The 21845-nt window shown below is 51.4% G+C and overlaps 1 protein-coding gene across 3 annotated transcripts in view; it reads left to right on the forward strand.

Moving 5' to 3' along the window:
• The first annotated feature begins 4633 nt into the window (after window positions 1-4633).
• Window positions 4634-21845, forward strand: part of PLXNA4 (plexin A4) — a 415500-nt gene continuing 398288 nt past the window's right edge. For 2 of the 3 annotated variants that reach the window (XM_033098740.1, XM_033098742.1), the window contains exon 1: window positions 4634-5158. The gene's annotated coding sequence lies outside the window, so the exon portion shown is untranslated. Of the gene's footprint in view, window positions 5159-18861; window positions 18902-21845 lie in introns of those variants that run through there. The other variant, XM_033098741.1, reaches the window with a different exon arrangement.

Raw genomic sequence — 21845 nt, forward strand, 5'->3', positions numbered from 1 at the left:
CACGGGAGCTGCTTCATGGCCCCAGTGAGCAAGATCCGTACCGCGCAGGAGTTGGGGGGAGTCCAGTAACCCCCTGGTGTGGCCTGGGAAGTCACAGTAGAGCATCAGGGCTGGCTGGCAGAGGTGACGCACAGATGTCTGTTCTTCCATCAAATGGCTCGGGTTTCCATGTCAAGACTCGTAGAGAATCTTATGATCAGACTCGTTCCCAAACACAACCACCACCGGGAGTCTCACGCTGGGAGGAGACAGGGAGGGGTTTGTCAGTGGTGGCAAAGCCTTGAATGATGAGGAGAAGCCTGAGGTTCAGAGGTTAATATTGCCGTGTCCTCACTGGCACCCAGAGGCTAGAGAAGCCACGGACAGTTTGGGTCTGTGGTGACACAGGCATGCTCTTTCCCTACCCTCCCTCAAGGACAGTCATTTTTCTAACTCTTGCCGTTAGATAGAGGCTTACTTAACCCCCTTGGGAAACAGAGGAAAGAATAAGTTTGTTTCAATGGACTGAGAATCTTGAGAGCAGCTGTCGATACCTCAACATGGCAGCTTTCGAGGAGGATGCAGAACGAAGGCTGCTGAAGTGTACCGTGGACATGTGGCGACATACCAGGAAGCAGGGGTCAGTGGGGAGTTGGGGCGCTTCTTTGAGTCTGCAACCCTGACCTCGGCATCCAGCGCAATGTCACTGCGGAAGGCTCTTCCCCTCACAGTCGCTGCTGCGACTTGGGATAACGTTGATATTTCTGCTCGCCTGCAGGTGGCGCCACAATTTAGGTTTTTAGGCTGCTGATCGCCTGCGGTTTTCCTCCAGCGCCCTAAGCTCTGAGTAAAACCCAGCGTTGGGCCAGCTCTTGAGGGGAAAAAATTCGCTATAGCAGCACCAGGCTCTGGTGATTTATTTAACAAGAAAATCTGGCTTTTATCAACTTAAATAGCAGTTCTGTTCCTAGGCTAATAAAATGGTGGTAGCTAAGTGAAGGGAAACAAGGATTTCTTCTCCACTCTCCGATTAAGCTGGCCCTTTTGTTCAGCCATGAGAGATGAGCCAATACTTTTCTCCTCAAACCCCTCAATAAACCACAATCGAACTGCCACAAAAACAGCCTCTTCGGAAATAGGGCTTTACAAAACAATATGCCATTTAGCTTCCCCTCTTGTGGTCATGGAGCCAGGCAATGACCTACCCAGCTTCCCCACGGGGCTAGGGGTACAGTGGGTGACTCAGAGACCACACTGGGAGCTTGTGTCTCCCGCTGCCCCTCACCAGCTGGCAGGGGTTTAGGAAAGTGAAAAGTGAGCAGGATTTGTACCTAACGCAAAACCCCACTTCGAACCTTTGTAGAGGCTGCCTTTCCCCGGCGTCTGTTCATAGAGAAGAGTCAAGACAACAGAGGACCTTCCTGCCCTCATTGCACGGCACCATCTTCAAAAAGATGTGTTGTTCTGAAAAGCAATGCTAATTCCTTACGCGTGTATTGCCCTTAGCTTAGAGTTTCCAAGCACAGGACCACATAGCATCTCCTTTGAATGTCACTATCCCTAAGGGGTACATGGGTCAGGCAGGAACTCAGAGTGCCACTGAGAAGGTGTGATTTGCCCCGAATTGCAGAGCTGGCGGGTGGACAGCCGGGTCCTTTAACTTCCAGACCCGACTCATCCCATCCCACCCCACTCTCCAGCCGTGAGAGAAACGGCCATGGGACTTGGATTTTTTAAAGTTACCATTTAAAAAAAAAACATAATTAAAAAAAAAAATCGAGTCCCACACTGTTGCTAATTTGACCCTGCCAGTTCTTCCTGACCATGACATTTTAACTGCTGCTGCAGCACACTTTTCACCCGTGCTATTAAATGGAAGGGGAGGAAAGGCAAAGGCAGTTGGCCATGTGGCCCCGTTAATGACAGGAGAATCGGCTGGGGACCCTCACCTGCCCATTGTGGGGCCAGCTTTTTGCCTCACTTGTTCCCTGTCATCTGGCTCTGTTATTACTCTTCAGGCACCACATGGCGTTCATTTCTCTGAATGGAAATAAATGACACCACACACTAGGCAGGAGATAAAGAATAATAAATACATTTTATTTGCCACCTCTAAAATAAAACGTCTTTGACTTCCCTCCCATCCATCCATCCAGCCAGCCAGCCATCCATCCATCAGAAAATGGACCTGGGGGCCCAATAGCTACATTCACACCTACACACACATGCATGCATGTACCCACACAGGCTACCAGGAGGCAAAAAATCAAGTTGTATTAAAAATGCATGCTAGAAGGGCTGAGAATGGAAGCAAAGCTGTTTTCTCACTTACCCCCTCCCTTTCAGCATTTTTATGGCATCCCGTGAAAGCCAAGTGGCAAACAGACATTTGAAAGGATCCTCCCCACCCCTGCCCCACTTTTATTGAACCATATTCCATAAGTAACCCACTACGATTTTTCCCTGGTGCTATCTGCAGTGTCACCTCTGGGAAAAGCCTGTGATGTCCTATGCAGCAGTTTTAGAGAGGATACCTTACAGGGGTCCAGGACCAGGGTGGGAACAGCCATACAGGAGCCCGAGCATGTGCACCTCCTTAAAGTTTCCATCCTGGGCACCTCGCTGATTCACCCTCGTCTCAGTCCTGCCAGGAGAGACATTGGGTCCTGGGATCCCTCAGGCCGCATGAAGGTTGAATAAGCAGTAGCATTGAGTTATTTTGCTATGTGTTTCTCCGGACTTCCAAAACTAACCTGATATTGTGTGCGTTATCTAGAGTCTGGGATCCAGGCTTTCTGAGAAGAGAGGAGCCAGATCAATGTATTAACACAAGCTAATAAGATAACTCCTGGCTGCTTTCTGGGCTGTGCAATACTCAGCAGAGAAGCAGAGGCTAAAAGGGCTCCACTCTGTCTCCTGGAAAACCCTTTAACCAGACAACCAAATGTCTGCTTCCCTCCTCACTGGAGCCTGGCTCATCTTCTCGCTGAAGCACCCACCTCTTGAGAGCAAAGCTTCAGGCGAGGCCCTGTCTATCTCGGGGGACCCTGCCTGACCTATGCTGCTGCCCACCTTGCGTCTTGTACAGCTGGCCAGTTCACAGCTGGTTTTAACGTCTCCCCACTTTACAACTATGGTGTCTGCGAAATCATAACCCCTACAGGAAGGTGCAGGAATTTATGCTGTTGTCATAATTTCCACCTGATAGGAAGATTCTGCGGTGTTTTGGTGGGAAGGATGGTAATGGGTGTGGGGAGAAGGAAAGTTGAAGAAGAGACACGAGTTAGGAGGCCAGAAACCAGGGGCTCCTTCGGTGGGTCATCCCTGAGTGCTGCCCACGCCAGGGGGTACTTAGTGGGCACAACTGACAGTGCTACTTCCCTGGGACTACAGTGGGGTGGGCTGAGGGGGGATGCATACAGTAGTAAGTGTGGGAATGCCTCGGGCTTCTCTTGGGGGTGGGGCTCAATCCTAGGAGGGTCTGGGTGGGGGTTTCAGAGGCAGTGCTGCCCCTTCCCTTCCTGGCACATGCCCTCCCTGCCAGCCGCTGTCTACACCAGAGCGACATCCTGATGGCTTTCTCTGGACTTCAGAAACTGCCCTGATGTTTGCATTGTGTGTTTTGCTGTGCTGTAGAATGTGGGGTTTCCAAGGAGTGAGGAGCCAGCTCAGCCTCTTAATATAATCATGACTAGACCAGGCAAGCTCTAGGGCACTTGGCCGTTCCTGTTCTCTCCCCCATGCTTTCGGTCCGTCCTTGGGGTGCCCCCAGCCACAAGGAGGGGGCGTACCTTGGTGGGGTGCTGGGGCGGGGCTCTGATTAGGAATGGGTGCGTGCACCGGTGTCACTTCTGAACCCCTTCGGGGCACCCTGACCATCGGACTCCATGTCCCCACCTTCCGAGGAGGCTCAGTGTGCCTCATTCCGAGTGCGCGCCCTGCACCCCGTCGCCGTGGACGCGCCCTTCTTTGCCCCCTATCACCCCTGGCAGGGTCGCTCGCTGCGTGCAGAGGGGACAGGGAGGATGTCGGCAAACCTCCGTGCCGGGGAGCGCGGGCCAGGCGGGCGGCGGCGGGCGCGGAGTGTGGGGGAGGCGCCCTCGGCCCCCTCTGCCGGCCGCTTTCGGTCTGTCTGGATGTCAGCCGCGAGCTCCCAGCCAGCCAGAGTGAGCCAGAGAGGGAGCGGCGGCTGGCGGCGGGGAGGGGAAGGGGCGAGGCGAGGCGAGGGAGGGAGGCAGGGAAGCAGGGAGGGCGGGAGGGAGGAGAGGAGGACCCAGAGAGCGCCAGGCAGCTGGAGTTTTTGCAGCGCTTGGCCGGGCTTCAATGCACAGCAGCAGCGAGCCGCGGCGGCAGCAGGCAGCCCGGGAGCTCCGGCGGCGGCCGAGCCAGCGGCAGCCCCGCTCCCTGCCCCCTGCAAACTTTGCGAGCAGCCCGCCCGGGGGGCCGGGGGCGCGCCCGGGAGGCCGGGCTCGGCCCGCGGCCGCGCTCTCCGCAGCCGCAGCAGCAGCCGCCGCCGCAGCCCCGCGCCTCCCCGGGGAGCAGCCGGCGGCTCCCGCGGCCCCCCAGCCCCGGCCCCTCGGCACTGCCCGGCCAGTCCCCCAGCAGGGGCGGGGGCAGCAGCGGCGCGGCCGGCTGCGGGCTGCTGGGGGGCGGCCGCCGCTGCCCAGGGCGACACGCAGAGGCGCCGAGAGCGCTCCCCGGCGGGTCCCCAGCGCACTCGCTGCGCCCGGGCAGCAGCCCGACCAGGAGAGCATGGGCGGCGCGGAGTGACGCCGCCGTGCCCGCTTGGCATCAAGGACATTCAGCCCGCGGGGGTGGGGACGAAGGGGAACAGCCCGCGTCGCTGCTGCCGCTGCTCGGGCTCTGGGGCTGGGTGGAGGACAGGGGTGCTTGGAATTGAGCCACATCTTCCGACCTTTTTGTTGGACATTCTGCCCACCTTGGATGCTGCAAGAGGAGCTGTCAAGCCCCGCAGGCTCTGATTTCGCCCTGGGTTTTGCTGGCCTCCTCTCGGGCTCCCTGTGCCTCGGTGGAGTCTTTGCGTTCCCGGCTGGGGCTGAGGAGGCAGCCACGCGCGCACACGCACACGTTCCGAGGAGGGCGAGAAGCGGCGGCGCCGGCACCATCTGCAGTGTCAATGCGGCGCTCGCGCTGAACCAGGCAAAAGCGGCGCTTCCAGGTAAGGAGCTGGCGGGGCGGGTGGCGGGGGCAGCGCGGGCGGGGATACCCGCTTCGCTCCGGGAGTCCTCGGCTGCCCTGGAGCCAGCCCGCGGCACGCACGCACACATACACGTACACACAAAAATACACACAGGCACACACCGCGCACAGGCACCTGCCCACGTCGCACCTGGATACCCGCCGGAGGTGCTGCGCGGCCAGGGCAGGTATTTCCTGGGTTCTTTCTCGGAAGCTCCCGGACTCGGACGTCTGTTACCCGGGACTTTCGGGGTGGGAGTCTGGGTATGACTGCCTCTCCTTCCCACCCGGGTAGGCTCAGGGAGTGATTTTTTCCAGTTCCCAGCCCCTCGCTTCCCTCGCTGGTTTTAAAAACCGGAGAAGTAATGGGAGGTCTTGGGAGACCCGCCCAGTCTAATCTCTGCCTTGTGGCCTTAAGACACCCTGGGATTTTAATGGGAGATAGACCGACAGACACTCAGACAGATATTTATTTGGAGAGCCTGGTGCCCCAGCGCGCGGGGAGGAGGCCACAGAGGCGGACGGGGCCGCGGTTCTGTAGGGCGGTGCATATGGAACAGACACTGCGTTTCCCCAGTAAGAGGCAGCACAATCGCTTTTCTGAAGCATGGTTCTGCTTCCCGGAGAATGTGCCGGGATTTCAGGCAGGAAGGGGTTGAAGAGCCGCTTGGGGTGGGTGCATTGCTTGTGAAGGGAGGCAAGGGGGTCAGATCCTCCCTAAAAGGTATGACCTACTCACATGTGCGGTCTCTGGCCCACAGTAAGACGACAGGGCTAAGGGACACAGGTCTTGAGTCTCCCCTTTACCTCTCTACCCGTCCTCTGCACTGTGCTGGAAAGCATCCCCTATGCCTCTGGCTAACACCTGTCACATGCCTTTCCAGGGTGTGTGTCTGGGAAAAAGATCTAGAAGGGGGATCCACGAGCGTGTAATGCAGGAAGGGAGGGGCTCCCCTCTCTCCTGATCACCTCAGCAGTGCCCACCCTGTAGGAAGCAAGACAGTCGTGGATCTGCCAGTGTCCCCAGAGCCTGGCCACTCCTGATATGTAGCATTGCTCTCCAGAAGCCTGTGGTTCCAGGTTCTATTTCCCAGAAGCTTTTCCTTCCTTACCTTTTCTCCCTGGCTGGAGGTTCACAGGCTGCTTATTTTCAAACTTTTTTCTGGAGGAGGTAGGAGATGGCTGGGGCTCCAAAAGGGCTTTTTCCCAGTTCCCATTTGGGGAGCAGTTCATTCAGGGTTTGGTTGGTGTAGGAAGAAGAATGTGAGATCCAAATAAAATATTCTTTTGGAGTTGAATGTAAATATAACAAGGTCCCATGTTTCTATAGCGGTCACTTGTGGGGATAGCTTGTTGGTCAACCTGGAAAGAAGTGGAATAAGCTTGTGCCCTCTGTACAAGATTATGTGTTCAGAGTGTCCTACAAACCCACCAGTGGGGAAAACATGTTGGGAGTTTTCCAGAACCTTAGGGGAAAGAAGTCAACATTCTTTCGAGCAAGAGGAACTCAGTGCTGAGCATAGGAGTTGTTTGTTCCTATAAATCCTAAAGATGGGTGCTGAAATTAAGGGCTCCCTCGGCACCCCCATCTCTGCTATTTTCCAACTTTTTGCAGCTTCTGCAAAGGTCTCTAGCTAGGCTGAGGAGGAGAGGAGCAGACGCCCCGGGAGGCAGATTGTATTCTGGCTGTGTGATCTGCCCTTTGATTGATTGAAAAGGGTAGATGGAATAAAGCAAAGCTGTCACAATGGGAAGAACCCAGTAGGGGGAAGAAACATTATTTTCTTTTTAAGAATGGTGGGTGTGTGTGGACGAGTTCTTAAAGAGCCTAGCTCTACGTGGTCAGCGCATCCAACCATGTGTGGCAACAGGACCCACCACTGTATCCTGGGAAGAACTGGAATATTTCCACACGCATGCCGCTTGAGCCCGTGGACAGGGAGGTCCCACATACACGTAGCACGGTACATGGTTTTCAACAGAAATAGTGAACTCCAGTAACAGTGGGTGGCTCCCAGGTAAACATTCCCTCATGGGACCTGGAAGGGACAAAAAGATGAGGTACAGAGCTCCCTGAAATGCCTGGGCATCTTGCACATAGACTGTGTTCCTTTTCCTGCTGCCCTCTCTACCCTCTTTCCTTTCTCATAGATTTGTAGCCTCAGGATCTGTCATTTTAATGCAAAGCCAGCAGTCATTATGCTGGTTGTAAGCTAAAGATTTTTAAAGACAGGTTCAAAAAAAATCCCCCCAGTTTCCACACTTTGTGTTGGGTACCGATTTGGTTTCTAGGATAAAGCAGGCATTAATTAACATCTGTGTAACGCTGGGTGTACATCGTCTAATTTTTTCCTGGCTCTCCGGCCCAGCCCCGCAGCATGTCAGGTTGTCACTCTCCCTCTCTACCACTCCTCTGTGGTCTTCCTTTTAAGTTCCTTGGGGGTCCTCTCACTCAGGAAGGAGATGCAGTAGAAAAACCGCAGCTGTGAGTACTTCCTTTCGGCAGACCCTTGCTGCTGCTGGACTGCTGGGAACATGAGTGGTTCCTTCTTGCCTAAGCCGGTACTCGCCCTCAGGATGGGCCGCTGTCCTCCCAGAACTTCATCCTGGATACGCACTGATGTTCTGCACACATTTCTGGAGCAATCTCAGGAGGCCGCCAACTTGTTTCCTTTCTCCCTCTCCGCACCTCTCCAGCGTCTGCGGCTCCCTGCAGACAGGGAGAGCTACATGGTAGATTCTGCCTGTACTTGGCCTGTGGATCCTTTTCATCACAATGAGGGCTGCTGGGAATTAAGTGGGGGCTCTCTTGGGGGGAGGAAGCAGTCCTGAAGTGAGGAGAGAGCTAAGGGGGCGGGCTGATGAACCATCCTTAGTTCCTAGCTACCACCACGCTTTGATGCAAAGACATTGCAGCCCAGCTCTCTCTTGCTAGCCAGTTAGGAGGCATTTTTTTTAGCTGCGTCTCCCCAGCTCCACCCAGAGAAGCCACTACATAGATAACGCCACCTCGGAGACCTGTTGGAGTGGCTCAGTGCTGGGCGGTGTAGGGCGGCAGCCATACAGGAAAGCGCCCGTGATCTCGGCTGTGATTTGTCTGTGCAACAGATGTGCCATTAATTTTTAGGCTCTACTCTCTTCTTATTTGTGTCCAGTATTACCCGATGCCAGACCGGTGCAGACGCTGGCGCGGTTGAACAACGCTTGACAGCCCCCTTCCTTCGTCCCCACACCCCCTTCCCTCCTCCCCCTTCCCACCACTTGCTAATCCTCCTCCTGGCTTTGTGCACACATCCGCCAGCCCATTCGCCCTCAAATGTGTGGCACTCCAAGAAATCAATATAACATGAATTTAACGACAGCTGGATGATTAAGTGTTATTTATATTTAAGAGCGGCATTTTAAAAAGACGTCGTGCTAATAAATCAAAGGGCTGTTTGGGAGAGGCATGTGATGAGGGTAATTGCCCCATAGACTATTGAGCCGTGCTTGGTCCACACAGAGCCCTGCAGACCCCACCTCTTTAGAGGCAGCTGGGAGCCCCGCTGCGCCCTACCCCGGACTCCCCCCTGGCGCCCTCCTTCCCTTCCTGGGGGCTTCCTTACTCTCCTCTCTTCCCTCCTCACTGCCTGGGCTGTAGCGTTCCAGTGGTGGCAGGAAGGTAGAGTCAGCAGGGAGACTGAAGGTGGCTCTGCCGCTAAGTGGTGAGAGACGGATCTTAAAAGCGGAGGCAGGCAGGGGGTCCTAATTCCCAGAGCGGAGGCCTCATTCCAGAAGGAGGGGGCTGCTTGGTCAGAAGCAGCCTGGAAGGAAAGCTGCCTGGGTCCCCGCGTGTGTGAGACTCGGCGAGATCCCTGACCCTGGTGCTAAGATCATGTGGCATCAGCCTCCCCAGGGAAGAGGCTGGTAAGATCTGTCTCTGTGAAAGTAACAGAACGGAAAAGAATACTAATTCGTGAGGAAGAAGAGGACAGTGGCTACTATTTATTGAGCATTTTCTCAGGTGAGGCATCATGGAAGTACTTTGCACAGGTTGGCCCCTTTCCTCCTAACAGCCCAGAGGGGCGGTTGTTACTACTGTCCCCACTTCCGCCACGAGGGACCTGAGACGGGGGCGGGTAAGGACTTGGCCAAGACCGCACAGGTGGTGGGTGGTGGCACCAAGTCTCAACCCTCAGCAAACAAACTGACCTCCCTCCTAATCACCGTGCTGTTCGCCTCCTTAGAATGTCTGTGGAGCACCCGCCACGCCCGTGGGAGGGTTGGGAGAGAGTGTACCCAGGAAGTGGACACTACCTGGATTCTCCCCTGGACTACCGCTGTGACCCCCGGTGAATTTGTTTATCCTTTGAGGCTCGATTCTCCCATTTATCAGAGGGGGCTGCGTCTTAGCCTCACTGTTGGTGGGTTGTGAAATTGCAGGGATCCTTCTAGCACAGAGCTCAGTTTCCCACGTGACTCTGGCCTCCTTTGGCAAATGACTCCGCCCATTCCCTCCTGGGAAAAACTTGAGGGAGGGAGTGAGTGAGTGAGTGAGGTCCTGATCTCTGCTTTCCATTCTGTGAGGCCGAGTCTTGTGCTGGTAGGAGTCACTGTTGAGTCTTGTGCTTCCTAGTCACTGCTTGGAGTTTGCTGGCCTTGTGGAAACACGACTCTCCCATTTAATCCTTCAAGCCACCCTGTAAGGTGAGGAGTATTTATTTCCATTGTGACGGAGTAGGAACTAAGGCGGAATGTCCTAAGCTCCAGGATGCTACATGGTGGATGGTCTTTTCACTCTTGGAGAAGGATGCCCACAGCAGGTGCTCAGCTGTGTTCATTCATTCATTCATTAGCCCTCGGGTTCCAGATTTTGGAAGCCAAGAGGCAGGGAAGGAATCTTTGCTTGTGGATGTCATTCCACACTGGGTGCCAGGTCCATAGGGTAGATGGAGCAGAGGTTTACTGGAAGTTGGTGCCAAAAGGCTGTGCGTGGGGAAGTCGTCCTGTTAGGAATTACGTCTGGATTCTGAGAGGGGTGGGCAGCGAAGCCCTGGTGGAGCTATGGACCTGGTTGGGTGCCGTCCCATCCCAAAGCTGGGTCTCTCCATCCTGAACATTTTAGGGAATAGCCACAGGGGCTCCTCGTGTGCTTAGCTGTTTGTTTTTTTCTTCCAAAAGACAAGCTTTTATCCTATGCATTATTGATTTGACTTTTTTTCCCCCCTACACTGAAGTGGGTGAAGGTTCTGCCAAACTCGAGGTGGCTAGCAGGGGTGCCCTTGGAATATCATCACCGCCCCTCTGGGGCAGCAGTAGGAGTGGCTGACACTGTTGGATGTGGAGTCCTGCTCCAACTCACACCGACAGGTGTGTGTCCGATGTTAGGCGTCCTCACCTGCCCGCTGAGCTCGGCTGTTTCCCTCCCTCTCCACTGTGCCTTCCCCATGAACCAAGAGTCACAACAGCAAATTGGATTTGGGGATGTGTTGTCACTCCAACACAAAACAGATCACTAGCTCAGACGATCTGGTCTCCGTAGTCGATGCGCTGAACTGAACGCAGACGAGCTGAATCAATGCCCGAGTCTTACGGGCAAGAGCACTTTTAGTAGGAAGACAGTGGAGGAGGAGGCCCCGGAAACCAGAGCTGGTCAGAGGCTTTCCTGGTCTTCACTGAAGATCGGACACACTCACTTCCCCATCTCGTAGGAGCCCACCTGGATTTCCCTCTTGGTTGTGTGGAGTCGAGGACTAACGGACCAGTCTTGCCTTTGCCCCCGAGGTCACGAGGAGGGAAAGTAAGCAAAGCAGGAATGTCCCGCTGATTGTGCAAGGAGTAGACAGTGAGAGGCAGGCCTGTCAGGGCTGGAGCCGTTGGGTTGCATAACTGAACCAGACTATGTGCAATGTCAGCTCACCTTTCAGAGGGAGAGAGTTCATCTTCCTTCTCTCCATCTCAGACCTGCTTCTTGAAGGTAAACCTAAAACAGGGCAGAATTTCCCAAAGTATGTTCTGTGGGAATGAATAGATGTGGCACACACAAAAAGTTTCCGTGGCCCCATATGTTTACCCTGAGTGTAAAGCAAAGCTAAAGAGTTTCCTTGTTGCAGGACTTCTCAGAGCCTTTAGACACACTCATATGGACTGCGCACCCACAAAAGGTAGCTATCCTATGTAGTAGCCCTGGGGATCCGCTGAGAAACGCTGGACTAACACAAACTCTTTCATTTGTCTGATTTCAACTGTAAATAACGCGGTGGATTCTACAGTAAAAAATTCAGCGGAAAGTGCATGCCACACACACAAAGTACCGGGTTCTGGTGATTATATGGAGACTCAGGTTTTAAGCAGAATTTTGCCAAATGGGCAGATAGTCCAATTCCAGGCTCAGCGTTTGCCCCTTGTCGTTTCAAGGCAGCAGACAACCTCTCAGACAGGAGTGAGGTCCAGGCAGGTGCATATTTTCTCAGGTTCCTAGACAACTCTGGTATGTTTCCCCTGGTTAAAAAGCACTGGTGTTGCGGGAAAAGCTAGATAGTGGAGACAATAGAGATAATCCCAACTTTGTCACTTACCAGCTCAGGGGTCTTGGGAAAACTCCCCTTGTGTTTCAGGATTACAACTGATAAAATGAGGGGGGTTGGTCGAGATCAGTGATTTAAAAAATCGTTTTTAATATGTGTGCAGGTAGAACGCTTTATTCAAATGAAAACGTATACGGAATTCCAGTGCACGGAACAGATACAGTAAGGACGGTTGGTCAGTGCTATAGGGGACCCCCCGGCTTATGTGTCCCTCTTTCCCCCTCTTGGCCTGGGTTCCCTGGAAAGCAGAGTCTGAGGCCAAAGCTGATGTGCTAATCCTTTGCTGAAGGTGGGATCCCAGGGCAGCAGGAGTGAAGGAGAAAGGGAGGAGAGGTCGGGAAGGAAGAGAAAGAAAGAATGTACTCCCAAGCTAGCTGCAGCTTCTGGAGGACGCACAGCTAGTGGCTCCATCACTAAGGAGGGATCTAGAGAAGCCTGATGGGAACACGCAGCAGAAGAGCCAGCATCCGTCAGCGGGGTCCTTCCTGGGTGCTGCGGCTCCCTGGGCACCATTCACCGCATAAAGTGGGAACACCTTCTTACTTTGAGGTTGTGATGCTACATCAAACTAGCGCCTCTGTGGTCAGGCCCGTGGGTTGGGGCTTCCGTGGCTCCCCCCACAAAGAGCTTCATGGTGCTACACCTGCCGGATTCATTCTTTGCCTCGAAGGAAGAGAGGCTTCAAGGACTGTAGGACCAGAGAAATAGTGTGAGGTGCCCCTCGGGCCCCTCTGGCAGGAAGTGGGGCAAGTGGCTGAAGCTCAGAATTGGGGATGGAAGTGGCGTGTCAGGTGGGGCCAGGGAGATCTGGGTGGGTACACAAACTGGGGGTCTGGGATAAGGGGTTCCACGTAAGGAGTCCATATATGGTTCTTCAGAGCAGAGTCAGACGGCAAACCAGGGCAGGCTGCTCCCATAAGAGTCATGATTCAGCCCCCCAAACTCATGACTCTATGGCCGCAATAGCCAACCCCACTACGGGTTACCCACCCGAGCCCCGAATAGAAATCACATGAAGAATGGGTTCCAGTTAGGTTTCAAGAGGCCTTCCCAACTTTTAGGGCTCCTTAACCTAAGGAGTGCCTTTCACATGGTCAGATGTGAATGTGTCAGCCACGTCTGCTTGTGGTGGCTGAGAGGGCAGATGCAAATGACCTCTGCCTCTCTCCTTGTTTTCAAAACTATTGTAACTATGGAAGTATAAAGTAGGAGGGCACATTCCTGCATAGAATGTTTTCCATAAGTAATTGCCTCTTGCCAGTCTCCCCCGACCCCCACCCTTTTATTACAGCTCTTGTGCTCTGAAGCCCCTCTAGGGTCAGGCGGGCAAAGGACAGATGGTCGCACTGTGCTTACGACTCCTTTCCCGCGCTCTTCACCATCTTCCTCCCCTAAGTGCACTTGCCCATAACTGCTGATTGATGAGGGCAACTCCCTGACTTGGACATGTGTGTGTCTGCATTAGCATGTCTGCTTGAGATTCTGGCTCCCTGTGGGTCAGGACCAGCCCCTGCTTGAAGCAGTCCCTGGTGTATTCAGGAACTTAATTCATACTCTTAAATAATGGTAAAGAAGCTGCTGCCGGTAGCAGTGATGCCAACAGCATTGGAGTGATTTCTTTATGTCTTTCCCTGAGAGGGACCCTTTCTTACTTCTCTTCCATACTCAGTGCTGAACCGCGGGCCTATTCTACTGGAAGCAATCAAAAAATAGTAATATTTGCTGAGTAAACTGAATGAATGAATGAATAGAGCAGGAGAAGGTGGAGACTCATGGTCTATAAAGGATAAAACGAGGGAAGTGTGAACCAGCTGCAATGGCGGGTGTCTGCTTTCTGGCAAGGGCAGGGTTGGAACCACATCAAGACGGGCGGCTGTTTCAGAAGATTGAGATAAATAAACCAAGACAACAGCAGAGCCCATCCGTCACCCTAGAGTGTCTTGGGTGCTGGCAGTTTGGGGGCAGGTAGAGTGCAGTGGTCTATTCACATTATTGCACATGGAGTTGATTACTTGCTCTCCACGTAACACGCGCGGCGGGTTTCGGTGCTGGGTGCTGGTAGATTGGCGGGGACGACCAAACAGCATTTCCCAGGGCACTCCAAGGACTAGTTTCTCCATGGAAAAGCATTCTGTGGCCAAATATGTCTTACAAGCACCTTAGACTGTGTCCTCCTGGAGATTCAAGATGCCCATGAAAGGCTTGGGAATTCTGCTCCAGAAAAACCTGCTTATTTATTCTTAGCCAACCATTGGCCAGCTTATTTGGCATTGGGATCCCCTCGTGTGGGTGTATTTAAACCTGGAACGGGTGTTCAGGAGGAAGCATTTGGGGAGATGTTGGTCTTCAAGGGGAAGCCTTCAGGTCTGAGTTTAGTTTGGAGCAGAAATCAACAGGAGAACGAATCTGCTGCTCTGGTAAAATGCAGACTGGAGAGGTCCAGCTTCCGGAGGAGTTTGGCTTGCTCTTGACCTTGTCATTTGCTTTTGAGAATCTCAGAAATGGCTGTGAATTGTTGTGAGACTTGGGCGACTGTAGTGCTTTCAGATGTGTATCTTCTAAAGGGATCCTTTTAAGGAGTGTGGTTACAGCTTTGACAGGTTTGTGGACATGTTTCCAAAAAGTAGCACTTCTCGGTTGTACATAACAGATCAAGATGGATGTTTGCAAAATATGTGAGTAATGACATTCACCTTCTCCGCATATTCTTTTCAGCTACACTTACGGAATAATAGGCTTCACGATAACTGGCAAAGATAAATGTTCTGGATTAACTAAGCAAGTTCTTCAGACACAGCTCCCTAAATTTTGGATGGTGGAAACAAATTTTCTCTTGGGAAAGAAACTTTGCTACCCTAGAGAGGCTGAAGGTTTCTAATGAGTCTGTAAATCCATGGTTACCCTCCGCTGGGTAAGTGACCGGGAGAGCGAAGTTAAGAATTTCCCATGGGAAGCATTTCACCGCCCAGTATTCGTCTCACGTTGGTAATGATGTGTGCGTTTGAGAGTTTGGGTGGGGGTGGACTGTCACCCGAGCGGTAGTTGGGTTTGGATAACCTGGGGACATTGGCTGGTCATCCACGTGCCCGATTACAGGCCCTTGGTCAGGCTTTGCCCAAGCACCACGCTCCTTTCCAAAGTGAATAACACACACTTACTAACAAAATTCCCCTGGCGCCCATTCATAAAGCTTTGCACTGGTGATTTCTATCAGCATTAAACTGTTTGGTGACTGAGTTTAGAATTATAGGATTCGTGGAAATGAATTAGCAGTAAATCAAGTCCCAGCTGAGTTCGAACCCAACTGCAGTGAGTTTTAAATTAAAAATATCTCGCTATGACGAAGCAGTTGTAAGTCAAGCACTGGCGCTCCGTCACTCTTGACTTTGGAGAAGTGTAGCCATTGCCCTTCGCAAGGAAAACCCTGACAACAGCTTGTATTGATTCCCAGTCATGCTGGGAAATTGCCACTTCATTTCTTCTTCATAAACTGTTGGCTTTCTTTCTTTTTTTTTTTTTTTTAAAAAGGAATCGTATTTGCAGGGACACAGCAGAGCTCTCGGAACAGAGCAGGTGGGAGAGGACGGAGGCCCAAGGGCACGATTCATTGCGTCCTCTTTGGCCCTTCTCAGAAGGAGCCATGCAGAAGGGGCATTTGAGTCTGCGTGTGTTGTGTGGTTTGTTTTCCCGCTCGGACCATATTTGAGTCTCCTTTCTGGGGGATCTGTACAGAAAAACAACAAAGGGAACACTTCAAGGAGGCTGCAAGACTGTCATGTTGTAGTGACAATTGCGGTGTAATAGGAAATCATTTATGTAAGTTACGGTATCCTCTGAATGGAGCTTGTCGGAAATGTGGCTACAGCTTCTCAAGGCCCGTTTTTTCTTTCTCCTGCAAAATAATCCTGAGGTTTTCATGTTCAGGGCAATTGATGACGTATTATGTGTTGGCCAGGGAATGGGGAGACCCAGTTTCTAATTCTACGTCTGCTGAATATCTTTCAGCGAGTCCTGTCTGAGCTAGGCCTCGATTTCTCTTTCTTTAAAGCCAGAATAAGCTCTTGCTGTTTCCTGAAGCCCAGGAGGTGAGGACGAATGTGGCATGCATATTAAAGGGCCAGGTGAGCGTCAGAAGAAAGACTCCATTGACACACAAGGTCAGAGAAAATCAAGAAAGAGAGAATGCAGCCGAAGCGTAGGCCTCTCCCCATTACCCTCTACCATCTCCTGTGTGTTTGCTGGTGTGGTGAAGAGCTGTACGTCATAACAGCTGTTTGCAGAGGGTCAGAAAGGAGAATGCACATGGGATAGCAAGGGACTGTGAGAAAGGATGGTTGATACAGGAGTCCAGAGCCTGGGTAGGAGGGGGAGTCCTGCACCTGACAGTAGCAGTGGGTGAAAGGGGGACTGTGGGAAAAGCAAAGGAGTCATCATGTCCCTTGATGCCTGTCTTTCGCTTTGCCCCATACGTATAGATTTACATATCCCAGAGAGCTAGATGCACTGTTATGAAATTTTTAACCAACTAATCAATTGATCAGTCAACTAGTCAATTTAGTCAATACTTATTGAATGTCTACTCCGTGCCATGCACTGTGCAAGAGTTTGGTGGTGTTGAGATGAAAGACCTCGTTTCTGCCATTAGGGAGTTCACTGCTTGGTGTGGTCACAGCACATATGTTAATAGATCATTGAAATACAATGTGGTAAGAAGAAAGTACATAAGAAGGGACACCCATCCAGATACGGAAGGCAGGATGTTGGAAAGGTCTCCTGGAGAAGGAGGAGAGGGCATCCAACTGAGCTGTGAGGGCTGTTTGGTGGGGTGAGTGGGATTGACCTGGTGAACAGGAGAAAGAGGTGGCAGGTGCAGGATGCAGCAAGGACAGGCATGGAGAAGTGAGAGCCCACCACATGGCTGACCTGCAGTGGGTCAGGGCAGAGGCGGGAGGTGGGGCTGGATGCAAACACAGGTCGAGGCTGGGCCAGAACCAGGGGTAAGTGTCCAGCTAAGAGTTTTATCTGGCAGGCCTTGGGGGTTGCCAAGTTAGAGAATCAACCAGAGCAGATTCGCATTGAGCAAGACCACTGTGGGGGCCGCACGGAGAATTAATCGGGGTGAAGCTATTCCAGTGAGACAGGCAGACATGGGAGAGGGCTGATCAAAGGCAGTGACACAGGAGAGAAAGGGGTTGATGTGAGAGGAACCTAAGAGTTAGAGCTGACAGATGGTGAAGATGGTGGTGAAGGTGGAGGGAGTAAGGGGAGTTGGGGACATCGTATAGGTATCCAGCTTGGGCAGCTGGTGGAAGGTGACACCATTCATTTAGCTTGAGATTTCTCGACCGAGACTCAGTTGCTCAGTTGCAGGGGAGTGGCGGGAGAAAGGGAATGTGTTCTTTTCTGGACATGGGGAGTTGAGGAGGTGCATGTGGGATTTTCGGGTGGAGGGGACCAGGAGGCCAGCAGATATACGGCTTTTATGGCTCTTGTGTTCTTGGCAGCTTCAGCTAGTGCTTACTATGATATTTACTTCTGGTCTCATTTGTACACTTAGGAGTTCATTTTGGGATCTGGCACAAGCTTCCAAGGAAGCGAGAAGACCCACATATAGATTTTTACATTTTTCAAGTGGTTCAAGTTTTGAATTAAACATACTAGCTTGAACATTTTGCGTGAGATCGTTCTGAAAACATCCAGGCATTCACCTTGCCTTAGGAGATCCTCACTATTTTCCGATAGGAGGTTGAGTCGTACGCAGATAACTATGGAGTGAGCTCGGAATAAAAGCAGAATTAGAATTCAGCAAGGGAGAATGACCAGCCCTGCGTTCTGGGCATTAGCTTGTCCCCCTTCTTTGTGCGTGCACCCCATTTTCATTGAGCGTGGTCTGGTGAAGTAAGCTCCATCATGAGCTGAGAGATAATTAAAATTTTGACCATGCCCTTGAGAAGTAATGGATTGTCTGTCAGGTTGTAGGACCCAGTCTGTACAATCAAGGCTTGCAGGTAGGATCTGACCACTAGATAAGTTTTGCTTGGTCCAAAGTGTGTTAAAGAAAAATCTGTATTTTCGAATGCTGTTACGTGGGACGGCCCCCGTTCAGGTTTCACTCTTTGTTGTCGCCCCTTTGCTTCAGATATTTGTGGTGAAGGGATTTGAATTAAAATACCAGCAGCATAGTACCTAGTAGGTACTCAAACAGTGCTTCTTCATCCATCTTCCCACTATGCGAAAACAAATAAATGAGTTCACGTAATGGTGTCAAGTCCTTTGCTTTCTGCAAGGAAGCTTTGTCGTTTAGTAGCCCCTATTAATGGCAGGAGATGTCGGAAGTGGCTGGTGGCAAAACTTTGAAGCGCTCTGTGCTCCATCACTGTGTTTCATTCTGTGAAAACGTTAGAAAACAGGCCATTTGGTTTGAGCAGAGTGTGGAGAGAAAAACGCCCAACTCCTTCAAGTTTACCCAGAGTGTGAACCCCCTACTCTTTGCTGCTGTAAGGTCGCCAGGCTGCATTGGGATAGAGGTCCTCAGGCAGTGTGAGGTGTCCGACTGGCATGGGTACCAGTGCTCTAGAATGAGGGACTCTGGGAGTTTAGCCTCAAATGGTGTCTTTAGCTGCAAAATTGCAGTGCAATTTCAAGTGAAATGATGGATTTACTCTCTTCTCTGGCTTGCTTCTGGGTAGTTCAGAGCTGCTAATAAAAATGGCTTGGACTGTGGACTCTGTTGTAGAGAGAGACCAGGGGGCAGGCGAGATATGTTTGAGCTCCAACCTTTCCAGGGCCCCACAGAGATGACAGGGTTTCTCTTCTCCCCTCCTTACGCCTCTGTACCCAGCCCTTGTCCATTTCATAAACTTCACTCCGTACCTAATATGTTTACACAGCTACACTTTTGATCTCAGGGAACTCAGAGCAGTTTCCCCCTGTTTATCAGGTGCCAACTTGTTTCCCTAGAAGGGACAGAGGGTAGGTCCAGGGTCCTAAGAAGGGAAGTAACCTAACCGCAGTGAAATGTGGTCAGGACAAAAATAGATTAGTCCCCACTGCCCTGGGCTGCGCTTGGGTGTCCATGACTCTCTCCACTGGGGGTGGGAGCTCCAGGATTGGTGAGCCGAGACCGCTCAAAAGCTGCTTCAGAGTCTGAGACAAAGGTAGGGAACCCCATTGCTTCTGCTTCTCTACCATGCTGCCCTCTTATATGTCATTGTAGTTTCCACTGAGCTGCAGGTCATCAGATGTCCTCCAAGGAGCTTCCGGGTTTATGCTCAGTAGATCCAAGAAAGGTGCAAATCCTCGAGGGACTGCCCCTGTGCATGGTGGCAAATTGGACGGAGAATCTTGGCTGTGGAAGGCCCCTGGGCTGGGTGGTGGGCATGGTGGGAGGGAGCAAGCTTTGCTCAACCCAGATCTGATTGCATGAAGAAGGTGCTGCAGCTCCTTCTCCTTTCCTTCCTTCCTTCCTTCTTGATGCTAGCAAGACCGAATGCTTCTTGATACGTACTTAAAAATAAACTCATTACATATTTTTAAAAACCTGTATTTAGATTTATGGCAGTCATTATTGAGTGAAGTGGCATTTTCTTGGCACCTAGGATTGGAGATGTGATAGAAGCTCTCTCGCCTTCACTGGGTGCTGCTTATGTTTGGAGTGTTCAAGAGAGCTTCAGTAAAAAGCAGCATTTCCCTTACACACTGCTTTGAAAAAAGGGCATTTCTATCCTCAAATGTATATGCAAATTTTAACAATCTTTAGGCCTGGAAAAGTTTTGACCAGCTAACAAATTTTATGAGTTCCCTTGCCCACATTCCAGTATTAGCCCAGGTAGTTTTGTGACAAGAGAGTTGTTTTCCTAGAGACTCTCTGTACATTCAGGCTGCCAAGGATGTGTTTGTAAAATACAATTTATTGACTTGTATTTTTAAGTGTTTACATCTCCTATTCCCACTTAATCGCAAGCTTCTTGAGTGGGCAGCTGTCTTAGACACATATGCATTTCCCTTAGGACCCAGGGTGAGGGTGGTTTGATTTTCTTCTCTCTCTCTCTCTCTCTCTCTCTCTCTCTCTCTCTCTCTCTCTCTCTCTCTCTCTCTCTCCACCTTAAACTTGGTTTTCTGAGCTTAGAAGATTGCTAGAATTCTTGGACAGTAGAGGGCATCACATAAACGGAAAGACCTGGATATCCACAGGAAATGGGAAGCAGCTTCCCTACAAAGTCTGCTCTGTGATGGCTGCGCGCTGGTGGTTAGTCTTCCACCGAATAGCCGTTGTTCACCATTAAACTTGGCTGACTTCCTGTTGTCTTTGGCCAGAAGGTTCTGAGGTTTCACAAAGATGAAAAAATAAAAATGATAGCAGCATAGTGAAATTCAAGGACGTAAAAAGATTTTTATTTCGGGGCACAAATGGTGGCCCCTTGGGAGTTGATTACTTGCTTAATGTAGCCCCCCCCCCCCCCCGACCCCTAATCCTTCTATCTTCTGTGAAGAAATTTTACATTTCAGGCTTCTGTCAACTCTCCTTCCACCTCTTTTCTCTGAGCCACACATCTGGGCTGTGCTGGCAAGTTGGGAGTCTTTGCAGGGCTTGGGAACAACCCTGTTTTGGTAGAGCATGATGGAGACCTCGTTCTCTTTTAACTACTTTCTACATTGATGGAGAGCTGTCTGCTGCTCATGCGCTGTTAGGCCTGACTCCACATCGGACTTCGGGATTGATGTGTGGCGAAGGTCAGAGTCTGCAGGAGTTGGGAGTAGCAAAGCCAGTGTCACAACCCATCTTGTGTCAAGTCTGTTGGTCACAAGCTCCCCTAAATTCTAAGGGCAGCCCCACCCCACTGCTGGTTCATCATCGGTGGGTCTCCAAACTCATCCCATACTCATTTGGTGTATATTTTACATGAACTTCTGCCATGTGGGACTTTATCCATTAATATTTTTTTGAAACCTAAATTTTGAACTTACATGTATCACATTAAATTTCATTTTTGGGTCAGTTTGGACCCTGTTCCAGCCTGCTCAGATCGTCTTGAACTATGTGTCATTCTCCTCAGTAGGGGAAGCCTTACAATAATACCACATGACTTCTCTCCTGGTATCTCATTTGACCTTCTCAAGTCCTAGAATCTGTCATTTGCAAATTCGATAAGTGTGACTCAGTCCTCATTCAAATTACTGATAAAAACGTGAAACTGCACAGCAGCAAGGGCAGCACTCGTTGGCATTTCCTTGAGAGCTTCCCTTGTAGGTTTGACAAATAACCATTGATGAAGCTTCTTTGGGCCAAAAAACAATGGAGTGTTGAGGACCCAGCACAGACTTTGGAGGCAGACAGACCTTGGCCTACGCCGAGCTGGCCGTTCCCAGGGATCGGATTAGTTGAGGTCTCAGGTTTCAATGATTCCGAGTAGCTGCAAGCTGTAGGCTTCGTCCTCCACAGCCTTCCAAACAAATCAGTGTCAAATATCAGTGCCATATATACCAATCTTTGTTAGGGAACAGACACAAGAAAAGTCAGACAACCTATGTTTGAAGGTCAGAGCGAAAACCCTGAATTCTGTCCCTACTACTGTTCCAGAGAACGGTTTTGCAGATTTGTGGAGAGAGTGAATCCCCTCAGCCCTGTGGGTGGACGCGTAGGGTGTGTGGCGGGCACAGTCCCCAGGCCAGCCCTCTCTGGCCCCAGGGTGTAGTGCAAATATTACCATTTTCTGTGTGTGCCAGGAAGTGAGAAAACTTGGGAAGCACCGTGGGAGGCTGCTCAGCTTAGGTTGTAGTAACAGAACACCATAGATGGGAGGCGCAAACTACAGCACGTGTTTCTCCCAGTTCTGGAGGCTAGAAGTTCAAGATCAGGGTGCCACATGGCTGAGTTCTTGGTGAAGTTCCGTTCCCCAGTTCCAGGTGACAATGTTCTCATTGTGTCCTCACATGGGAGACAAAGAGGTGGGGGTGGGGAGAGGGATATTGAGATCTAGTCTGCTTCTCTTCTTATAAAGACACTGATTCCATTCAGGAGGGCACTACCTACGTGACCTAATTACTTTCCAAAGGCCTCAACTCCTACAACCGCCATACTGGGGGTGTGGGGGTAGGATG

This window comes from Rhinolophus ferrumequinum, chromosome 26 (assembly GCF_004115265.2).
Source record: "Rhinolophus ferrumequinum isolate MPI-CBG mRhiFer1 chromosome 26, mRhiFer1_v1.p, whole genome shotgun sequence".
In the NCBI taxonomy this organism is placed as follows: domain Eukaryota; kingdom Metazoa; phylum Chordata; class Mammalia; order Chiroptera; family Rhinolophidae; genus Rhinolophus; species Rhinolophus ferrumequinum.